The sequence below is a fragment of the Mus musculus genome, chromosome 2 (assembly GCF_000001635.26).
Source record: "Mus musculus strain C57BL/6J chromosome 2, GRCm38.p6 C57BL/6J".
NCBI lineage: Eukaryota > Metazoa > Chordata > Mammalia > Rodentia > Muridae > Mus > Mus musculus.
This window is the reverse complement of record NC_000068.7, coordinates 174,908,158-174,930,499: the sequence shown is the minus strand read 5'-3', so window position 1 is coordinate 174,930,499 and position 22,342 is coordinate 174,908,158. Positions and strand designations below refer to the sequence as shown.

Below are 22,342 nucleotides of genomic sequence, written 5' to 3'. Positions count from 1 at the left end.
TCCACATACGCTGGGGCACATGTGTACCCAGAGTCACAAGTAGGCATAGACACAGACCAATTAAAATGGTTTTTTTAAATTGTAATATTAAATTAAGAAGAGGGAACACAAATTCTGAAAATTGAAAACCAAAGGAAAGGATTGTATGAGTCCGAGAAAAGAAAGCCCATGGGTTAACTAATGTGTTTGCACAGCTATGATTGGTCATTCTAACAGGGTGCATCCTAAGGAAGCAGAAAGCACTGTGTGTGTGTGTGTGTGTGTGTGTGTGTGTGTGTGTGTGTGTGTGTGTGTGTGTGTGTGTGTGTGTGTGTCCATGGCCAGAGGACAGCTTGACTTCTTCCATCCCCTGGGTTCCAGGGATCAAACTCAGGTCATCAGCCTTGGTGACAAGCACTGTTATCCACTGAGCCTTCTCAGTGGTCCTACAGGTAAGCTTCTTTATAGACTGAACCAAAGAAAATTCTGCTAACTCTTTGTCTTTATCTTCTATTTTAAGATACTTATTTTATGGGTATGAGTATTTTGCCTGTGTCTGTCGACCACATACATGCAGTGCCCTTAGAGGCCAGAAGAGGGCATCAGGTCCCCTAGAACCGGAGTTACAGATGGTTGTGAGCTGCCATGTGGGTGATGGGAGTTAAAACCTGGCCCTCTGGAAGAGCAGCCAGAATGCTTAACCACTGAGCCATCTCTCTGGTCCTTGCCTTTATTTTTGTTCATTAGCTAATTACTCTATTGTCTCACATTTGAGTTGAAAGTGTCAGCAGGAACATGATATCACTCTCTGCTAAAAGAGGCTTCGAAGACTACAGAGCACCTAGCACACTCCTTAAATATCGAGATTCTATGGTTCTAAAGGGTGATGGATAAAAGAAAACAACGTTGAAGTGGAGGTCAGTGAGGGCTCAATGATGTCTGATGATCAGTTGGATTCCCAGGCCCTGTGTGATGAGAGGAGAGCATTGACTCCACAAGTCATCCTCTGACCTCCACATGTGTGCACCCCAAACACCCCAAGTACACTATAAATAAATAAACAGATGCAAAAACCTTTCTCTGGGCTTTCTCTCATGAGTTAAAAAATTCAGATTAAGCCGTCAAGAGCCAGCTTCAGAGAGAGACCCGCTAAAAGGACAGACTCGCATAAATCACCCTTTGAACCCCTAATAAAATAGTAGGCTCAGGCAAGCATGTCCATGGACGGCTAAACCCTCGGGGTGACATATGGAGGCAGAGAATTGCGTTGGTTCACTGAAGCCAACATTGTGGAGTGATCATGGAGGTCAGCCTCTGGAATCAGCATAGTGTGGGCCATCCAGAGCGGTCTGGTCAGCCTGAAGAAGCATAGCTTCTTGCCTCAATACAGAAAGTAACATCTAATGAGCTTAGGAGCAAGTACCTTCACCTGTTCAGCTGGCTTCAATAGCTCTAGACGCAGGTCTATAATCTTGGCTATTCAGCAAATTGATACAGGATAATAAAAGGAGGGCTGGGATGGGAGGGGTGGCAAGAGGAGCTGGAGAGATGGCTCAGCAGTTAAAAGCACTGGCTGCTCTTCCAGAGGTCTTGAGTTCAATTCCCAGCAACCCTGTGGTGGCTCACAACCGTCTGTAATGGGATCTGATCCCTCTTCTAGTGTGTCTGAAGAGCATACAGTGTACTCACATATATAAAAATAAATACATATTTTTTTAAAGGGGGCTGGGATATATGGAGACATGACTAAGTGGCACAGCACTTGCCTACTATGCAAAAGGCTCCGGGTTTCATTCACTGTAGCACAAAACAGAATAACCAACCAAGGGAGAGAAAACATCATCAAAACATGAAGGGAACATTTAACTTATAGCACAAAGAAGCAATCAAGCAGTCCCAAAAAGGGAGTGGTCCTCACCCATGGCTGGCAAGTCCGTCCATATTCAGAAAGTCCATTCAAGGGGGAAAGGCATGGGTTCCCAGCTAAAGGGTAAATCAGGCACCAATGGAGTATAAAAATGGCCAACAAGCCTGGCCTTGCTCAGAGCAGAGGCTGCTAGAATGGGTCACTGATGGGACACTGGAGTGGCTGGCTGGTGAAATAGCCAAGGGGAAGATGCCATTCTCTGAGGTGAGCCTGTGAAGTGGATACTGCTGCACACAGCTAGGGTGGGATGCAGTGGGTTAGGAAGATAGACTATGAATTGAACATCCTTAAAGAAAACAATGGCCCATGCATTTATCCTTTAACCCAGCAATCCTACATCTAAGGACGTATTCTAAAGATGAAGGACAAAAAAAAAAAAAAAAAAAAAAATCCACAAAAAAAGGAAGAGGGATCACAAGGTTAATAATCATGGTAGGGTGACTTTTGTTGTTGTTCGGAGTGTGTGTGTGTGTGTGTGTGTGTGTGTGTGTGTGTGTGTGTGTGTGTGAAATTGGAGGTGTGGACCACCATCCCATCATTTTCACATAGATGCCGGGTATTTGAACTTGGGTCCTTATGCTCAAAGTGCAGGGAAATCACTTTACTGACAGAGTCATCTACCTAGCACACTGTAATGGGTTTGAAATGACTTTAACAACGGTCTAGAAACAGTTCAGATGCTACCAAGAGCAGGCATGTGGGGTGGGGTGTGATGGGGTGGGGTGGGGTGTGATGGAGTATACCAGTGCACACCCACATGACACAGCCAAGTGATTCCAGGGTGGCCAGATAAAATGTAGATCCCAGAAAAAGCATAGGTAGTGTGATACCATTCAAACAGAGGTATCACGTTCCGGCCTTTTGGCTAAGATTAGCTTTGATAGGGGACGTGTGTGTGTGTGTGTGTGTGTGTGTGTGTGTGTGTGTGTGTGTGTGTGTGTATGTGTGTGTGTGTATGCCTGTTACGGCCTGAATGACTATCTCTTCCAGGTTTATATATTGAAACTCTATCCTCAAAGGGTGGAGATTGCGAGGGGAACTTTGGGATATGGTGAGACCCAGGAGACCTCATATATTTTCTACAGGAGAAGACACAGACTACAAAGCACAGGCCAGGGTAGCCCCAGGAACATCTGCCAGACCTTGATCTTGGACTCTCAATCTTTACACCACCTACCTGTCCATGAGCCACCTGGCCAGAAGGAGGAAGGGAGCAGAGCGCAAGGGACAGGGATAGAAGCTCGTCTTCCCACGGTGCATCCAGGTCGTGGATGTGACTCTGAACCATGCAAATATTTTATATAATTATGTGAAATTATTTATAATTATTTAAAATTAGCAATTGATAAGTAGTAATAAATTATATAATTAAGTATTTAAATTATATAATTATATGTAAATTTTTTAAAAAGCAACTCCTTATAATTACACTCAAATTGGCATAAGTAAGCCTTAGTGCATATCATGGTGGCTGAACAGCTAAAGGACTCTGCTGGTTCTAAAAAACTCCGTTCTTTGAGTTTCTGTATCTAGCACTTGATACAAAAATAAAATAAAATATCTTGAAGCTGGAGAGGTGGGTCAGGAGCTCAGCATGCACTGATTTTTCGGAGAACCAAGCTCTGGTCCCAGCACCCAGGAAGGCAACTCATAACCCTCCATAACTCCAGCTCTGAGGGGATCTGGCGCCCTTCTTCTGGAGTCTAGGGATGTCTGTCTTCATGGGCATGAGTGTGCACACACATATAATTGAAAGTTAAAAAGCAGGAGGCCAGAGATGTAGTTCAGTGGTTAAGAAAGAACACTTTGCCGAGGACCGGCTGTTGATTCCAGGTATCCTTGTGCTGGCTCCCAGCGATCTGTAATTCCCACTCCAGGGGATGTGACCCCTTCTTTTGATTTCCACGGGCACCAGGAATGACCATGATGCACACTCAGCACAAGCACATATGCAAACAAAACACTCATACACATAGAAAGAAACAAATCCTTAAACAATTAAAATAAATGAAATCAATAAAGCCAGGACGGGAGAGATGGCTCTTCCAGAGGTCCTGAGTTCAATTCCCAGCAACCATGTGGTGTCTCACAACCATCTGTAATGGGATCTGATGCCCTCTTCTGCTGTGTCTGAAGACAGCTAGTGTACATTAAATAAATAAATAAATAAATAAATAAATAAATGAATAAACGAATAAATAAATAAATAAATAAATATTTTTAAAATCTAAAAACAACAACAAAAACCTTTAGCTTGATGTTAGTAAGATTTTGTCCTTAGTGTTCTTTTATTCTAAGAGAGCTTTGTATATGCTGTGTCAGACTATGGACGGCATCCATGGTAGTGGGAGTCAGAAACTGGAGATGTGTGAGGGAGGGGGAGAGGAGGGGGAAGAGAGGGGCAGAGGGAGACACAGAGTCACAGAAAGAGACACAGACAAAGAGGGAGAAAGGTCAGTGAGACTTAGTAAGGTGCTTAGGGGCCTAAATGAGGAATGAGGAGTCTGGCCAGGCTCAGACTGATACCTGATGTCTGCGGGAGGGAGGGAGCCCCTGAGTGAATGGGTTTACTGGCAGGGACGTGGCAATCAACATTAAAAGTGCAGGCAATGAATCAAAACACAAAACGACATTTAAATTTAAAATTGTATCACGAAATAAAAACAAATTACTCATACCTTAGGGAATATAGATGACCAACCAAACACTTAAACTTGTTTTTAAGGTGAGAAAGAATTAAGCATTCTCCTGTATTTTCAATAAGGATGACCCACAAGGGGACCAGACTATGAAGGAAATCTCACTTCTCTGTGCGTGTGAGTGTGCACGCACGTGTATGTGCATGTGTGTATTCAAGCTTTATCTCTGTGTAAGTGGGCTTATGTGTGTATGTGCCTGTCTGGATTCACATCTGTGAGTACAGGCATGTTTCTGCCACAGTGCCTGTGTGCCAGCCAGAGAACACCTTCAGGCTGATAACTCTTGACTTTCCTGGCCACTGTACAGGCCAGACGACCTGTCCCACAAGTGTATCTTGTATCTCACAGCATGTACCCTGGGGATGGAACCTGTGGTCTCAGGCTGCCATGGGTCTGTCCAAGTCAGCTGCTCTCGTTAGACCTCTCCCTCTGTGGCCCCCTGGGCTTCTAGATCCCTCTCTGCTCTCTCTCTCTCTCTCTCTCTCTCATGTCTGACTGGACTTTCTTTTGCACGCAGATGACTGCATTCTCCTCAGTTCTTGACTCCATCGTTGATACCTCTGAAGTGATCACAGACGAGGCCTTTACCACTTCTGCCTTGGTCACTCTCCAACCCCTTTGGGGATCCTTCTTAAACCGTTTCTACTAGTGATCCCTTTAACTCAAGACAACTGTCAGTCACAAAGAGGGGCTGCATGTCTTTCTGGTGGACTTCCTATTGGGGGGCAGGCCATGTTTTCCAGCTTCCTCATCTGTCACCCTCAGTAGAAGACTTAGTCTCGAGATGGCTTGGCAGTTACGAGTGAGCACTGGCTGCTCTTCCAGAGAACCTGGGTTCAATTCCCAGCAACCACATGGCAGCTCACGACTGTCTGTAACTCTCATTCAGACATATATGCAGGCAAAACCCATACACGCGTGCACATGTATACATATACGCACATACATACATACATAAAATAAAGATAAAATTTAAGAAAATAGAAAAAAAAGATCTAATCTCAATGCTCTTGGGATCAAGAGATCTGTATGCTTCTTGAACGTTTGAATTGTTTGTTCCGTCTTGCTCATGGGGAAATCCCATTTTCCTTTCTCTACCTGTAATCGTGCTGATGAGCCATGCCTGGGAGGTAGACAATGTCCTAGCCGTGCTCTATTGTATGTCACTTTCTGATCCACCCACAGTCCTGCCCTTCCTTTCCACTCAAGGGCCATTGTGAGCGCCCTAGACCATCTACTGGGAGATGGGTAAGCTCATAACCTTTGCGGTCTGACTCAGTAAACCTCCCACTGTGCCATTGTGTGCCAGGAACTATGTGGGCACTTCATACTCTCTCCCACTCTGTCCTGCAAAGAATTCAATTGAGGATATTGTGGCCAGAAAATTCAATTAATTTACAAGTACTATACAGTGCGTAACAACACCCACATCGTTGATCCAGCATCGTTCTGGCCCCAGGCTACATTTTATTTGGGGCAAAGCTCTAGATTGTTCTGATGTCCTTTCGGCACTCCAACCCTAAGGCCACTCCCTGTTTCTCCATCCCCAAGCCCTAGGAACAACCAGATTAACACATTTTTCCTCATACCTGTCCTATGAGACTTCTCCCGGGGAGGAATGAACAGACATCTACTCAGTCCAGATGGGGATCCAATGAAAAGCCAAGCTTGGGAAAACACCAAAGTCAACCTTGGCAAGAAGTGACTCCTCTTGGGTGACTTACAAGGTCATGGGCAACACAAAGGCTCTTGTTGTAAAAGCATGAGCTTTCTATGCTGGTCCCAGTTCCTGAATAATGACACAGAAACTAATATTTATTTAATACCTCGCTCATAACTCAATTATCCCTTTTATGCTAATCTAAGGTCTGTTACATAGTTGTTCCTATATATCCCATTTTCTCCGTCTCTCCGTGGTGAATTTTGGCCTTTCTTTTTCCCATTGTTCCTCTCTCTGCTGGATGTCCCTCCCACCTTACTATCCTCCCTTTTGCTATAGGCCATGGGCTTTTTATTTTAACCAATCAAAAGGTGCCTTAAGCAGGCAAGGAAGGACAGAGACACATCTTCACACAGTGCGTATCAACATTATTCCAACAACCTGTGTCGCCCATAAGCCCACCCAAGCATAGGTGACAACTAACAAAAGCTGCATCCATGATCTGAGTCACCACCAGGAAGCCCCCAACAAAGTTCTGTCCCCGAGCAATTATCTGCTGCTTCCATAACCTTGAGGTGGGCCTTGTAAGTCCTGTGCAGCTCAGCAATCCCAACTCAAAGGTTTTATTTTACATCTGGAATCTCATGAGCTTCCCTCCCGAATGTTCCACTTCTGAGGGAATTGCTAAGTGGACCCTCTCACTGAGGGGGCTTGGCTCCCTCTGCTCAGTGTTTCTTGCTCCCACAAGAAATAGGAAACCCAGCCATACTCCTTATCGTCACTGTTCATGGACCCTTGACATACGTTTGCTTCAGTGTCCTAACTGAAATATTATTAGCCAGAGCCGCAATCTGAAGACACGGGTATGGCTGGAGGCTATCCCACTGAACACAGGAAGACACGAAAAATGGTGGGCTTTGCCAACTGAAGTTAAGGTAGCAAACAGAAGGTGACATCTCTTGACTCCTATCATTTTCTTCGGTCTCCATAGGGATATCTTTATTAAGAACTTATGGGGGACTCTTCCTTGACAACTTGAATTATGCCCCCACCCCCACGTTTACCTGTAAATATTGCCTTATTTGGAAATAGGGCCAGTGGTCAATGTAATCAGTTAAGATGAGATCATACAAGGGAAGGGGGTGGTTCTAGTTTAACATGACTGTGGTCCTTGTTCAAAGAGAGAGGACGAACACAGGCACACTGAGAGGACGCACAGACACCACAGGACATGGAGATGGCTTCCCACCCATTGTCTTCCCATCTTACAAAGCACAGTCTGCCTTAAGGGACACCTAAGTGTGTGCCAGCATCTTCCAGAAAGAGGTCACTTGTCTCCAGGAGTCCCAGTCTCCTGTGGTGCTCAGGACAGGGTGACCCAGCAAGGTGCTTGCTTTGTGCAAGCCAGAAGGTAGAGAGAGAGAGAGCAAGGGGGCAGTGGGGACAGCACCCAGATGATTTGAGAACAGGAGAAAGAGAAGTTAGGAGGTAAAGGAGAAGGAAGAAGAGGATGAAGAGAAGGGAAGAGAAGGAAGAAGGAGTGTCTTAGTCAGGGTCTCTATTCCTGCACAAACATCATGACCAAGAAGCAAGTTGGGGAGGAAAGGGTTTATTCAGCTTACTCTTCCATGTCGCTGTTTATCACTGAAGGAAGTCAGGACAGGAACTCAAACAAGGCAGGAAACTGGAGGCAGGAGCTGATGCAGAGGCCACGGAGGGGTGCTGCTTACTGGCTTGCTTCCCATGGCTTACTCAGCCTGCTTCCTTATAAAACCAAAGTCTATCATCCCAGGGATGGCACCGCCCACCATAGTCTGGGCCCTCCCTCATCAATCATTAACTGAGAAAATATCTTTACGGCTGCATCTCATGGAGAGAGTTCCTTCCTCTCTGATAACTATAGCTTGTGTCAAGTTGACACACAAAACCAGACAGTACAAAGATGAAGGAGGAAGATGAAGGTGTAAGGTAGGAAGAGAAGGGGGATGAAAGAGGATGAGGAGGGGGAGGAGGGAGATGACAATGGAGGGGAAGAGGGAGGGAGGAAGGGAGGAGGGAGATGGACAGAGAAGAAGAGAGGGAGACAAAGGAAGAGAAGGAAGAAGGTGAGGACGATGATGGAGAAGAGGGAAGGGAAGGGGAGGGGGAGGAGGAGGAGGGAGATGGAGGAAGGACACCAGCACTAAAGTCAAAACACACACAGAAGAGCCATGTTGTGTTACACATGAGCAGTGCACTGTGGACCATGGAATGGTTATGTTCCAACCCCTGTTTCAGTAATGCCAAGGCAAAGCTTCGACAGTTTGCTCATCAAGATCCTCCTGTGAGTCAGCCTGGTCCCCTGAGGGGCTTCGCAATGATAGGAGGAAAGCGCTCAGGGTCCCTGGCAGTCCTCCCCACAAGCTTTGAAATTAATGGAAATTTCATGGCTTTCTCTCTAATACGGTCTTTTTATTCTGAGTATAAAATAATGATGTTTTCTGCTTTTCACAGTTTCAAGATTCGAAGATGTGCCATGCCAGGCTTGATAGCACCTGGGCCTATGGCATTCGAGTGAGCCAAGGATTGATAGCTTTTGCCTTGGGACACATGGAGCCTGTGCTCTGGCCCACCTGCCCTCAGGGAAGCAGGTTAAAGGGGATAGAAGGGTGGCCTGGGTCCCAGTCTCCCCTAGGGCCACCCATGTTCATCATTCTTCACTTGGGATACCTGTTCCCTAATTCTCACTCACTCCTCCTTTCTAGGTCACATTCATGGTGAGCCACTGAGCCCCGCACAAATTGAATCAGAGAGAAAGGATAACTCCACACAATGGACGTGATTTGTTAAAGAATAGGGTTTCTGGGCTGCAAAGATGGCTCAGTGGTTAAGAATACTGGCAGATCTTTCAGAGGACCTGGGTTCAATTCCCCGCACTGACATGCAGCTTATAACCTTCGTCATTCCTATCCCAGGGGATCCAATACCCTCTTCTGGACTACTTGGGCACAAATATATATGCAGATAAAATATCCATGGGCATATAATAAATATGTTTTTCAACAAGAACGTATTGAGTAACCAACAGACAGGTGTAAATACACATGACCTTGATGTTATTCACGGGGCAGAAGGGTGAATGAGACCACAATGAGCTAACACATAAGTCAGAAGCAGCTGCAAACTTCTCATCTTATTGTGTGAATGGCTACAGTCAGTCTAGAACTCTAGAACTATGAGGACTCCCATGACCCTGCCATCCAGCGGTGACGGCCCTAGGAATGTACCCCAAACACGCATGAACCAGATGTGTTCACTATTGCTCACTGTACAGTTGGTTTTCTGGATCACCAAATGCACACACCACTCCCACGCCCTTCAGCAGGAACAGAGACAAGTTTGTACATTCTTAGAGTAGAAATATACCGTGAATAATAAAATCACTTTGAGGGAGGGGCCAAACTATGACCTGTGTTTGGAGAATCCCTTCCCTGGAGAGATGTAAACAATGTCTAGTCCCTCCTCACACAATCTCAACAACAAAACAAAGCCTGAAACCACCAAAGGTCACCTAGGGTGACCTGGGAGTGTTCTTACAAAGCTGCCACACTGGAAAGTCCCTATTCAACATGGAAGATGGCTTCCCATGGCCGTGAAGATGGAGCCCCTTCCAGTTAACTTCTCCAAGTCCCTTCCAGACTCCAAGGCCACCTGCAATTAGGACAACGTGGTATACTGATGGGGCGACTGGAATCTCAGGTGAGGGTCTAATACTTTCCTCTCTCCCTCTGATGAGGGAGCGACATGAAACAACGCTCAACACTCACCAAGCCTGAGAGTGACAGAGGCTGGCAATAAGGCACAGATGACCTAACGGCCATGGTGGGTATTTTGTCGGAGGACAGGGTTCCTCAACAAGAGGAACTGGTTTCATCTAGCCTTCAATGTGATATGATGTGTGTGTGTGTGTTGAAAGGTTTCTAGAAGAAGCCCGCATCAGTTCTGACAGACAGCCTTCCAAACATTTGCTTTCTGACCTTTTACAAAAAAAAACAAAAAACAAAAAAACAAAAAACAAAAACAAACAGCTTGCCAACCTCTGAACTAAAACCTGAGTCACACACTGAGTCAAGAAAAGAAATTCCATGTGGGATTCTACTAGTCTATGTAAAGGTCAAAATTCATAGGTCAAACTAATCTTTAATCTTCAGCACAAACTAAGCAGTCATTTAGGCAGGCTTTGGGCTTAATGCTTCTGAAACCTGGTTGTCCATCAAAATGGCCTGAGAAAATTCCAATTTGCACGTATTCATACCCCCAAATTTCCCCCTCCTCCACCATTCAATTACTTCTGAGGGTCTGGTAGGCGATTCTGAACCCTCCAATAGCTTAGGGCTATTTAAGCCTTGGGGCCCCACCTGTGGTTTCCTTGGCAACACTATAAGTGTAAACAGCAGCTTTGCTGTTTTCAAGGAATTTAAATCTCTCATATGAAAAGGCAGCAGGATGGGGTATCCTCAGTTCCTTGTCAGGCCCTAGGTGGAGGGAGGCTTAGCCTTCCACGAAGCCCAAAGGGAGGTGGGAGGGATTATTATCCATAAGGAGGTAATAACCTTTCCCTTCCCAGAAGCCACCTCTCAGGGCACATACCTATAGTCCTGTCCATCAGGCAGAACTGCGGAGCCTCTGCTGTGCAGCCTGCCTGCTCTTCTGAGTTAGGACTCAGGATTGGTGGCTTCTGCTGCCCACATGGTCCACTCAAGGTCCCTAGGGGAGCAAGGTGGGAGTAGGGGCCCATCTGAAGCAACTGTAGTGCTCTCAGCTACCAAGGAGCATGGGGTTTAAATACTCTCATCTCCTTTATTTTCCTTGAATTGTATGTGAATGTTGGTTTAAATGTGTACTATTAGTGTGCACAGTTAGTGTATTTTCAGTAACCAAATGGTCGAATAAGGATTGCTTTAGCCAGTTACAGCTAGATTGTTCATTGGAAGGTTCCTTGGAACCCTTTCTGACATGTCTATATTTGTCTTCTTCAGAGAGAAGAAAGTCTCAGGCTAGTGGATGCCTGGAGGCCCAGTGTGTGAGGCAGGTATAGTGTGTCCTGCTAACCCCAGTTTATGTGCATCTGAGTGTGTGTCCCTCTAGGTTCCTAGAATGGATGAGCCTGCTGACACCACCCACCAGATTTGGCTTGCTTGCCTTGGTCTGGTCTTATTAGAGTCCCGTGGGACACGGCAGACGCTGTTGAGGAGTGGGTACAGCACCTTGCCACCCAAAGCTGCTTGGCATCCAGGAGGAGCCTGAGTCACACAGACTGGGCATCCGCCATTGGTTGGTGATGTCTGAAAAGAGGTGGCGGTTGTGTGTGAGGACCTCTGGTTTGCACACTTCCAAACTAGGGAGACTGATTCTCATTGTTGGCTGCAGAAAACTTCTAAAAACCAATCATTTATTTACTTACTTTACTTGACCAAGCGTTTTGCTTACATGTAGATCGGTGCACATGCGAGTACCTGCAGAGGCCAGAAGAGAGAGTCGGATCCCTTAAAACATACCGAAAGTCAGGCAAACTGGGACAATTGTGCAGAGAATGCCAGGTGGGGACCTAGTGCCCTGGGCTTTTGCGTTGAAATTGCAGGAGAAAGGGTAGGGGGCATTGGTCAAGACACGGACTGCTGGGCTGCCTCTGACCTTTAACCTCTGATAGCTTCCTACAGGTCCGGAGCTCCGGAGTCGAAAATCAAGATGCTCTCTTGTATACACTTCCACCAATTCCGGCAATCTCCAGCTCACAGCTGTGCGCTCCCCCACCAGTGTATGCCACGCCCCCCTTTATTGCCCCCACCCCAACCCCCCCGCATAAAGACACCACACATTATTGGATTTAGGGCCCACTACCATTCAGTCTAACCTCCTCTCCCTTATGTAATCAAAGGTGTTACTTCCAATTAAAGTCACAGTCACAGAGAGTGGAGAGCTGGAGCCCACAACCCAGGGTGGGCTCCAGCTGGCCTGGCTGACTGGACCATCCAAAGCAAATCGCCGCCTCTGTGACTCTCTGCTCCCAGCAGAGCCCAGAGCCTGCTGCCTGCCCCACTCAGCTGCAGGTCATCTCAGAAGACTTAACCTTGTTTTAAAATGTCACGGGTCATTCACACATAGAGATTGCACGAACTGGCTTCCTTCGTTCCTTCAGAAGGATGCTATGTCCTAGGGATTACAGGAATGGGTTCTTCTCTGTGATTTAGAGACTAAAAGGGCAGAAAAAGCAAGATCTCTGCCAAGGAGGTGGGAGGGAGGGAGGGAGGGAGGGAGGGAGGGAGAGAGGGAGAGAGGGAGGGAGAGAGAGGGAAAGAGAGGGAGTGGGAGAAGGAGAGGGAGGGAGAGAGAGGGAAAGAGAGGGAGTGGGAGAAGGAGGGAGGGAGAGAGGGAGAGAGAACACGGAGACCCAGAGTTGATGTGGAGTCTGTTAGGAGGGCCAGGCCGGCTCATTGTTCAGGACCCGGGCAACCAACCTCTTTCTCCCGGGAATTAGCAGCTTTGGGCTACTGCAGAGGATTGGATGAGCCAGACAAAGACAGGAAAGCTGATTGGCTCCCGCCACCTGAGCTCTGGTGGGAGATTTGAAAGGCGCTAGCAACAGAGCCCTTTGTAATGGAAAGACAGCCCACTAAGTCTTTTGTCTTAAGGAGAGGAAAGAACCAGGAACCAGGTCATCTAGAATGTTTTGGCATCAAGTATCTACCTGCAGCCCATTTTCTCCTGTCTGCCTGCCAGGGATTTGTCAAACTCTTTGTCCCTCCCCTCCTCTCTCGCTTCTTTCCCCTTCTTCCTTCCTCCCTTTTTATCTCTCCCAGTCTCTCAGTCCCCTTCTCCCCCTTCCTCTCTTTCCCCCTCCCTCTCTCTTCCTCCCCACTCTTTGTCCCTTACCCTCCGTCCCTGGTACAGTGTATGGAATTTAGGACCTAGCTTATAAGAACTACTGAGCCAGCCCTGAGATTGTGCATTTTTACATTTTCTTTTTTAAATTTTAACATTTTAGTAAATTATATGACATTTCCGTCTTAACCATTGTCAGGTACGTCAGTTCAGGGGAATAACATACATTTATGCTGCTGAGCCGCTGCACACACTAGACTTCACTTCCTTCTTCCTTCCTCCCTCCCTCCCTCCCTTCCTTCTTCTCCTATATTTGTTTTATTTTACATGTAGGAGTATTTTGCCTGCATGCATGGCCATGTTCCATGTGAATGCCTTAGTACCATCAGAGTTCAGAAGAGGGTGTTGGATCTCCTGAAACTAGTTCTGTTAATCCCACAGATACTAGAAGATAGACCCACAGACCCAAATCATGGCCAAATGCATTAAAGAAAACAATTAAAGCAAGGGTTTTGGGTTTTGTGTTTTTTTATTTTTTGTTTTCTTTTTCCTTCCCCCCCCCCCCCATGTACACAGGCTGCTTCTCCCTAAAGGCAGGGTTCAAGAGACCAGCATTGGCAATGGGAAGGATAAGATTTTTATAGATCAGGGTTACTATGGTGAATACAACCTCTTGAAACAAAGACATGGTTACAAAGTGGTCAAAACAAGGTGGTCAGTGGTCATAACAACCTTTTGAAACAAAGACATAGTTGTGGTTTCCTGAAACAGGCAGTATAGAACCATTTGTAGTTAGGGTTACAGGTGGGGCATAGTCCAATTCTTCTTCTCCTCCTCCTTCTTCTTCGATTTATTTATTATATATATGTATATATGAGTACACTGTAGCTGTCATCAGACAGACACCAGAAGAGTGCATCAGATCCCATTACAGATAGTTGTGAGCCACCATGTGGTTGCTGGGATTTGAACTCAGGACCTCTGGAAGAGCAGCCAGTGCTCATAGCCGCTGAGCCATCTCTCTAGCCCCAGCTCAATTCTTGAGAAACAGAAATAATCATAAACAGGAAGGAACCTACTTTGTCTTTACTATAGAGAACTTCCAAGCCTAAGATGGAGGCAGGCTAGGTCATCATTACAGGTTGTTCGAGCCAGTATGTGGGACCTGAATCTGGGTATTCTGCAATATCTTCTGCCCCTGAAAAACAATATTTTAAATAAAAAGTTCTTGAAGTGGTTGTTAGGGGATCTGGGGATGGCTTGGTTGTTAAGAATACTTGCTGTTCTTATAGAGAGGACCTGAACGGTTGCTAACATCCACAGGGCAGCTTACAACCATCCATAACTCCAGTTCCAGGCTATCTGACACACTTTTCTGGCCTCCCATAAGCACCAGGTACATAATGTCGTACACATATGTATATAGGCAAACGCCTTGATACAAAAAAATTAAATACATAAATCTTAAAAAAATATTCAGTGCTAGAGGTCAAACGCATTCTGCAAGTTTCTCATTTGGCAAACTGAAGTTTGATGCTTACTAAATGCAGACCCCCCTCCCCAGGGCACCCATCTGCACTGTCCTATGAATTCAATCCAGGGACCTCTGCCTATGAGTGACCGACATGTTTCCTGTAGAGTGAAGCCCTCCAGATCGCATCGGGTAACATATACATGTGTTTGCTTCACATGTTCATAGCTAATGGGAAGGTGACCTGAGTCCAGGAGCTTATAACCTAGAACACAGAATTACAGCCTTCGAAAAGAGAGGCTTAAAGGGACAGACCTGGAGGCCAGAGTGTAGCCCTTTCTCTGGGCACAGACACCAGCCCTAGGGAACTGTTGTTTTTTTGTTTGCTTGTTTTTGTTTACACTGTCCAGCTTAGGCAGCCTCTGATGACCAGTTGGGATCTGGAAAGCCCTCTTGATGTGGGTATCAATAGACACCCAACAGTGGAATTTGATTCAATCCATGGAGGGCCCTGAATATGTCTCCTGAGGGATCTCTCCACACCCTCACCCTCCCACACCAATGCACGAGACCAGAGTTTATTACTCTCATTTGATAGAGGTCATCGTGACCCAGAAAGGTTAATTAATTTCAGGAGGGTCACTGCACAGGGCTGAGATGAGTCATCTTCCCACATTGCGGGTGTTAGAAATGGAAGCCCCATTCAGGGGTGGTGTAGCTCACCCCTCCCCTAGCTTGTCTACTGGTCCTAGCAATGTGGAGACTGTGTAAAGGACTGACAAACATTGTTTTCCAAATTTACATTATTAGATACACTCTGTCTACCTTGGAAGAGAAATTCCCTGAAGGTCCAAAGGGCCTCTTTGGAGAAACAGGCTAACCCAGGGGCCATTCTGAATTTCAAGGTTGTGTTGTCAACCTTCCTGCCAGAGAACTGTGAAGAAGTTAGTTGGGGGTCTCTGGTGGTTTCAACAAACATCATTGTCACCCGCCCCACTGATATAAAGTGTCCTGTGACTGATTCCTCTGGGTCCTGGAAGACAGAAGGAGGCAGGAAGTTAAAGCAACTTATAAGGCTCAGAAATGGAAGTTGTAAGATTTACAAGTCTCCTCCCCACGGTTATAAAAGCACCAAAGAACTCCTGGAGAGACCAGATTCTCTGGGGGAGCTGCCTGAAGGTTGAACAGGGACTGCAGAGGTGTAGCTTCGAAGGTGGTCACCCATTCTGAGGTGGTCTTGTAGTGACATGGCTTCCTTCAGGTCACTATACTCCTTTAAGTAAGCTTACTGGGTGGGATCCTTTCTCTGGTCTGTCCTCAGGGCCCAATATGGGAGGTAATATGTTTGCCTTTCCACAGGAAATGATCTACATAGAAGACCTGTAGCAAACAGCCTGTGAGTGATAGGTTTACAGTCCCCTCTCAGAGTTTCCTACACCTTAACTTCAGTATCATTTACTGTTTCTTACAAGATCTATTATCAGCTTTCAAAACGTTATTACCAGCAAGAGAATCACATTATTCAGCTAGGAAGGAATGTTTGATTGATATCCAATTCAGCAAAGAATCAGGGCTCCCCTCGTTGACAAACAATTATAGTTAAATGTGGGTTGATATTTTCATTTATGTCAGCCAGCAAAATGAGAGTAAAATAACAAAGACGTCAAAACTTGGCTCCCTTGCCAGACAACAGAAGGAACGAACATCCTCGCTGAATTAGATAATAGTTTCTGAATCCTGGAAGAACAGTTCTCCCCCGTTATTCAAACGGTAACAGCTATACATGGGTATTTAAAGTTAATCTGCATGATTAACATTCTCATTAGTTTAGACAATCAACAAAAGAATAGATGGAGGACTGATTTCAAGCTATTCCTGAAGACACGCTCCCAGGATTCCAGGGAACCGGCAGACAATAAGAAACTGGAAGGTGGCTCTTAGCAATTGTCTGCTTTGCTTTGTCCTTGTGTTAGCTTAGCCTTCTCTGGGGAGGTGTGAGTAAATGTCTACCTACCCCAGATAGGACACCACAGCAGGCCACAGTAAAGACTTCACTCACATCCAACTGTGCACAACTACTGTTCACTGGGGTTACTTACAGGAGAATGAGGGACTCACAGGCAGCAGTGAGGGGGTCCCATGGCAGACCCATGCTGAGGTACGCCCCTGAGAAATTATGCCATGCAACAGATTTAGTATAAAGAGGGGTTTACTGGGGGAAGAGAGAGGAGTGAGGATCTGGAAAAGTGTCGAGGAAGGTGAGTGAGCCATGGAAACACACAGAGAGGTGCAGAGAGGGGCAGAGAGGAAAAGCAAGGGGGTTCAGAGGACAGGAAGGTGGGAGAGAGGAGGAGGGGGAAGGGGAGAGGGAGGGGGAGAGAGGGGGGAGGGAGGGAGAGAGGGAGAGAGGAAGAAGGGAGAGAGGGCGAAGGAGAACTGAGGTGAGGGGAGTCCTTTTATCAGGCCACACACCTGGCACACCTGGCAGCAGGAGGTGATGACTTAAGCAATTGCTAGGTCCTCAGAGGCCAGCCAGTTGGATCACCTGTAAGCTAACAGGTGACATCACAGGTCGCTGCATCCCTGGAGCCAGCCTGCAGTAGGTCCCACAGAACTCCAGCTTGGTGAATAAGTAAGCGCATTTGGTTGATTCATGGGAGTGTAGGTGAAGGGTAACTTACAGAAGCGAGAATGACTCCACAGACACCTGCATCACCAACTGATGCACTCTCACAAAATCAGTTGACAATGGGAGAGCATCACCTCGTCATCAGCTGACCTTCTACTTCCTGTATTTCCCAGCATCCCAGGATCATCCGCAGCTGAGGGCAAATTAGTATTGGCCAGAGAATCCCAGATGAGGACCCCAGGACCCTCCTCCCAACTCTACCCACAATGGAGTATTAGCAGGCCCATGGACATCACCATGGGCCACAGACCTAGTTACCTCTCTGTGGTTCTGCTATTGGCCAATGTTATCTCTAATCTAAGATGATGATAGCAAAATCAGATTGTGCTGGGGGGTTTGGGGGGGGGGAACAAACACATTACAACACCTTCATCCATCCTGATGATGTCAGAGATGCATCTGCCACATCTGCCACATCAAAGGAGATAAGAGGCAGTCTATTTTGGAGCCAGATGTGAATGACTACAGGCCGGTAACAGAGATTCAAGTTGACCCAAATCCATGTTCAAGTATGGCAATAGTTTCGTGAAGTTTCATAGTAAAAGAACAAAGAAAGTCATAAATCAAGACACTTGAAATATACCGGTAGAAACAGCAGGTCAGAGGTTTTATATATAGCAAAGATGGGAAAACTCAGCTATAGCTACAGATGCTCGCTGGTGATACTCTTAGCCTTTTGGTCCACGGAGTCTAGTAATCTGTTAACACATTTCAAATTGTTCCATCTGTCAGTCACAAAGATGTTAGGTCATACAGAGAGGTAGGCAAAGGACAGCTAAAGACAACCCAAGATAAATGGGAATTAGGTTTAGGACCTGCCACATTCCAACCTTTCTGCCACTACTGATATGATAATCAGGTGATCAGCATTTGTAACTTGTTCTAAGATGCAAGTGCCTTGGGGAAACCTTTAGTTAACTGCACCTTTGACACTTTCTCTTTTGTTGCGGAGACAGGGCCTACTATAGAGCCCTGGCTGGGCTGGAACTTCCTACTAGACCAGGCTGGCAGCAAACGACAGAGATCTGCCTGCCTCCAACTCCCAACTGCTTGGACTACAGGATTTCTCCATCACATGCAGTCCTCTATTTTTCATTTTTCATAATTGCTGTTTCTAAGAGAATCACACAAATTTACAAAAACTTAATCATTGAGTCTAAGGAGTCACAGTGTCACACAAGAGGAGGGAGCCTGGTGTGGCCTTGAATTAAGCAGCAGTTTTATTTTCGTTGCTTTGAAATGCAGTTGATAGCTCTAACCATTAAATTATATAACCATTTGTTTTGAAATCAAGTCTTTAGTAAAGTCGCTCCTCATTAACACAGAAAACACTGGCGAAGCACGCCATCCTGGGCTTCCACAGCTAAGGAGCTTTGAGTGTTGAAATCAGTCAAGGTCTCACAACGAGGCGTCACTTCATAGTAATTTGTGGAATTACTGTGTGTATGGTTGATGAGAAATATGCCAGTTTTCAACAACCCAGCAGTCCCGCATTCAGCAGCACACCAAGAAAGGCAAAGAAAAGCAGCAGCTGGAACAGATGCTGGTGTTCCTGCGGTCAAGGTGACATGATCCTAATAACCCAAACATGGACACAATCCCAGGTGTTGGTGATGGGTGAAGCAAGAAGAGGACAGAGGTGTCTGTCATGAGTGTGTGATGACAGAAAGGGGACCAGCATGACTGATATGTCTGCGCTGTTCTACAATCTCAGAACTTACTAAAAAACAATGAATTCACAAGTAGCCATGCTTTAAATGGTGGCAATTTGCTGCCAATCTCTCTTACCTTGGTGGTCCTTCATGGTCCTGACATCTCCAAAACATTGCATGACCCCTTCAGTCCTGGGCCATCAATTGTAACTGAGGCTGCACCTTCACCAATGTTCTTCCATGGCTTCTCACAGTGCTGAGCCTCAGCTGCTCTGCATGACCCTCATGCCTTCAAAACCAGTACCACCTGAGTGACTCTTACACATTACCAAGTCCAGCCATAACACAAGGTACAACCTTGTCTATCTCTGGAACACAGCCTCTGTGCTCTCAGAAAATACTTCCCAGAAGATGTCACCTCAGTGATGCTGGTCTCTTCTTAATCACCGATAATTTCTTAGCTCCAGCTAACCAGCATCAATAGTCCCAGTAATGCAAAAGTTTCACTTTAGTAGTTGTGGTATCTTGTTAATCACAGCTGATTCTTCAGCCCCAGCTAACCAGAACCACAGAATCTTCCCAAACAAAATAGCAATGGCCCTGAAAAGAGTCTTTAATTTTCCCTCTGAAATTTCACAAGCCAGACCTCCATCTTCTGCACTGTTCTCAATATTATCTTCCAAGCTCCTACACAACATCTCACAGAGCTCTTAAAACCAAATGGATCTTCTGGCCCAAAGTTCCAAAGTCCTTCCACAGTTCTCCCCAAAACATGGTCAGGTTGTCACAGGAATACCCCACTATGCTGTTACCAATTTGTCTTAGTCAGGGTTTCTATTCCTGCACAAACATCATGACCAAGAAGCAAATTGGGGAGGAAAGGGTTTATTCGGCTTAAACTTCCATACTGCTGTTCATCACCAAAGGAAGTCAGGACTGGAACTCAAGCAGGTCAGAAAGCAGGAGCTGATGCAGAGGCCATGGAGAGATGTTCTTCACTGGCTTGCTTAGCCTGCTCTCTTATAGAACCCAAGACTACCAGCCCAGAGATGGTCCCACCCACAAGGGGCCTTTCCCCCTTGATCACTAATTGAGAAAATGCGTTACAGTTGGATCTCATGGAGACATTTCCCCAACTGAAGCTCCTTTCTCTGTGATAACTCCAGCCTGTGTCAAGTTGACACAAAACGAGACAGTACACCTTGGTAGCCAGTCAAGATGAACATATATTCCTTTTCACTCTTAGTGACTTGTACTATACTCTCTGCTCTCATAACACATAGTGAATCTATCTTATCTATCTATCTATCTATCTATCTATCTATCTATCTATCAATCATCTATTTAATCTATCTATCAATCCATCTAATCTATCAATCTATCTAATCTATCTACCATCTTTCTATCATCCAACTCTATCATCTATCTTCCTATCATCTATCTTTATCATCTATCAGTCACCTGTTTATCTATCTAATCAATGAACTATGTAATCTATCTATCAATCATCTATCTATCTATTTATCTATCATCCATCTACCCATCATCTATCATCTGTCTATCCATCAATCCATCTAGCAAATTATACATTGGCTGCAGGAGGTTAAAGGCCACAGAGGAGTTGAAGAGAAAGGAGAAGGCCAGTAGAAATATAGGGAGAGTCTGTGTTGCTAATGCACCCAGCCATGGGGCAGAAGCTGCTGCAAAGGCAAATAACAGGACTGGATTTAGATGAAGAAATGAGCAGATGGATTGTCAGAGGCCCAGGTGGGTGCACAAGAGGATGGGCAGAGGGCAGATAATGGGTGCTCAAGCTCTGGGACAGTTGAGTCATTTCCTGGCCCCTGATGCACACAGTGAATGGTGAGATGACTGGTCCATGGGGTCTCTCTTATCACAGTGTTCTGTGCTCTCCCTGTGGGGTCCTGGTTAGGGAGTCACACTCTCTCCTTAGTCTGGAGCACCTGTTAATTCTGGGGCTTGGTTTCCCTGGTAGGATTTCAAGATGCTTATATGCCCTTCCAGTCTCAATGCACCCCAACAAATGTATAGGATGACACTCATTCTGCCCCGAGAAGTCATGTGCAGAACTCAGGGTATGGGGCATGTAGCTGTGAGTCCCCACAACTCAGCAGAGCAGGAAGCAGAGACCAAGAACACAGACACAGAAAGTGGCCTTTTCCTTTTCAGTGCTTGTGTGTGTGTGTGTGTGTATGTGTGTGTGTGTGTGTGTGTGTGTGTGTGTGTGTGTGTGTGTGTGCATGCATGTGTAGGCAAGAGGCTAACACTGGTGTCTTCTTCACTCTCTATTTCATTTTTTGAGATGGTTTCTCATTGAACCTGTATTGATAAAACTGGTCACCGCCAAGGCCCTCTTATGGTTGCAACCACATGCACTGGCTATCTATCACCCCTGGCTTCTACATGGGTCCCGGGTAATCAAACGCAGATCCTCACGCTTCTGCAGGAAACACTTTACAACTGAGCTCTCACCCAGGCCTATTTTTCTCCCTTTTTGTTCAGGACTCCAACTCATGGGGCCACACCAATTACACTCAGTGTGGGTCTTCTCTCACTGGAAACATCCTCACAGGCACAGCCAGACATGAGCCGTGACTGGATAGACTATGTTCCCATAGATGGAGTAGCTAGAGATTACACTCCCAAAGATGGGGTGAGTGGAGGGAGTAAACACCATAGATGGAGACAGTGCACACCCATAGATGGAGACAGTGAACACCCATAGATGGAGGGAGTACACACCATAGATGGAGACAGTACACACCCATAGATGGAGACAGTGCACACCCATAGATGGAGACAGTGTACACCCATAGATGGAGGGAGTACACACCATAGATGGAGACAGTACACACCCAGAGATGGAGAGAGTATACACCATAGATGGAGACAGTACACACCATAGATGGAGACAGTACACACCCATAGATGGAGACAGTACACACCATAGATGGAGTGTCCCAGTGAAAATCTTAAGCCCCAGAACCTCACACTTTTAGCTGGTCCACACAATGTTACAAACAGAAATTTCTACACCTGAGATCCTGTGACTGGAGCCCTCAAACTCAAGAAATCAGCTTCCAGCTTCATATATAGGGATGTGTACAAGGTGGGGGTGAACTTCAAATATGGAACATGTATGGGATGGGGGATAAACTTTCATATTCAAGGTGTGTTCAAGGTCAGGGGTGAACTTGACCTTGAACTCATGTTCAAACTTAGGTTTTATCCTCAGATGTCTCACTAGGTAGATACAAAGTTTCAAAGATTCTGATCTGAGATCCTTAGGGACCTGCAACCTGTATGCTGGAGGGTGAATAGGAGGAAGCCAGTACAACCCTGCCAGACACCTACCAAGGAAAGACAGACTGGCTGCATTGAAT

At 46.0% G+C, this 22,342-nt stretch overlaps 2 long non-coding RNA genes across 2 annotated transcripts in view; one reads left to right on the top strand and one right to left on the bottom strand.

Moving 5' to 3' along the window:
• Positions 1–12,081, bottom strand: part of Gm40017 — a 55,988-nt gene extending 43,907 nt beyond the window's left edge. The window contains exons 1-4 of the long non-coding RNA XR_001783598.2: positions 11,939–12,081; positions 11,709–11,760; positions 10,895–11,011; positions 3,084–3,185 (exon numbers count right to left, since the gene is read on the bottom strand). This is a non-coding gene — a long non-coding RNA (predicted gene, 40017). The remainder of the gene's footprint in view (positions 1–3,083; positions 3,186–10,894; positions 11,012–11,708; positions 11,761–11,938) is intronic.
• On the top strand, positions 8,415–12,126 carry Gm52572. Its single transcript, XR_003954121.1, has 3 exons — positions 8,415–8,895; positions 9,010–11,844; positions 11,955–12,126. It is a non-coding gene; the product is annotated as a predicted gene, 52572 (long non-coding RNA).
• The last annotated feature ends 10,216 nt before the right edge of the window (positions 12,127–22,342 follow it).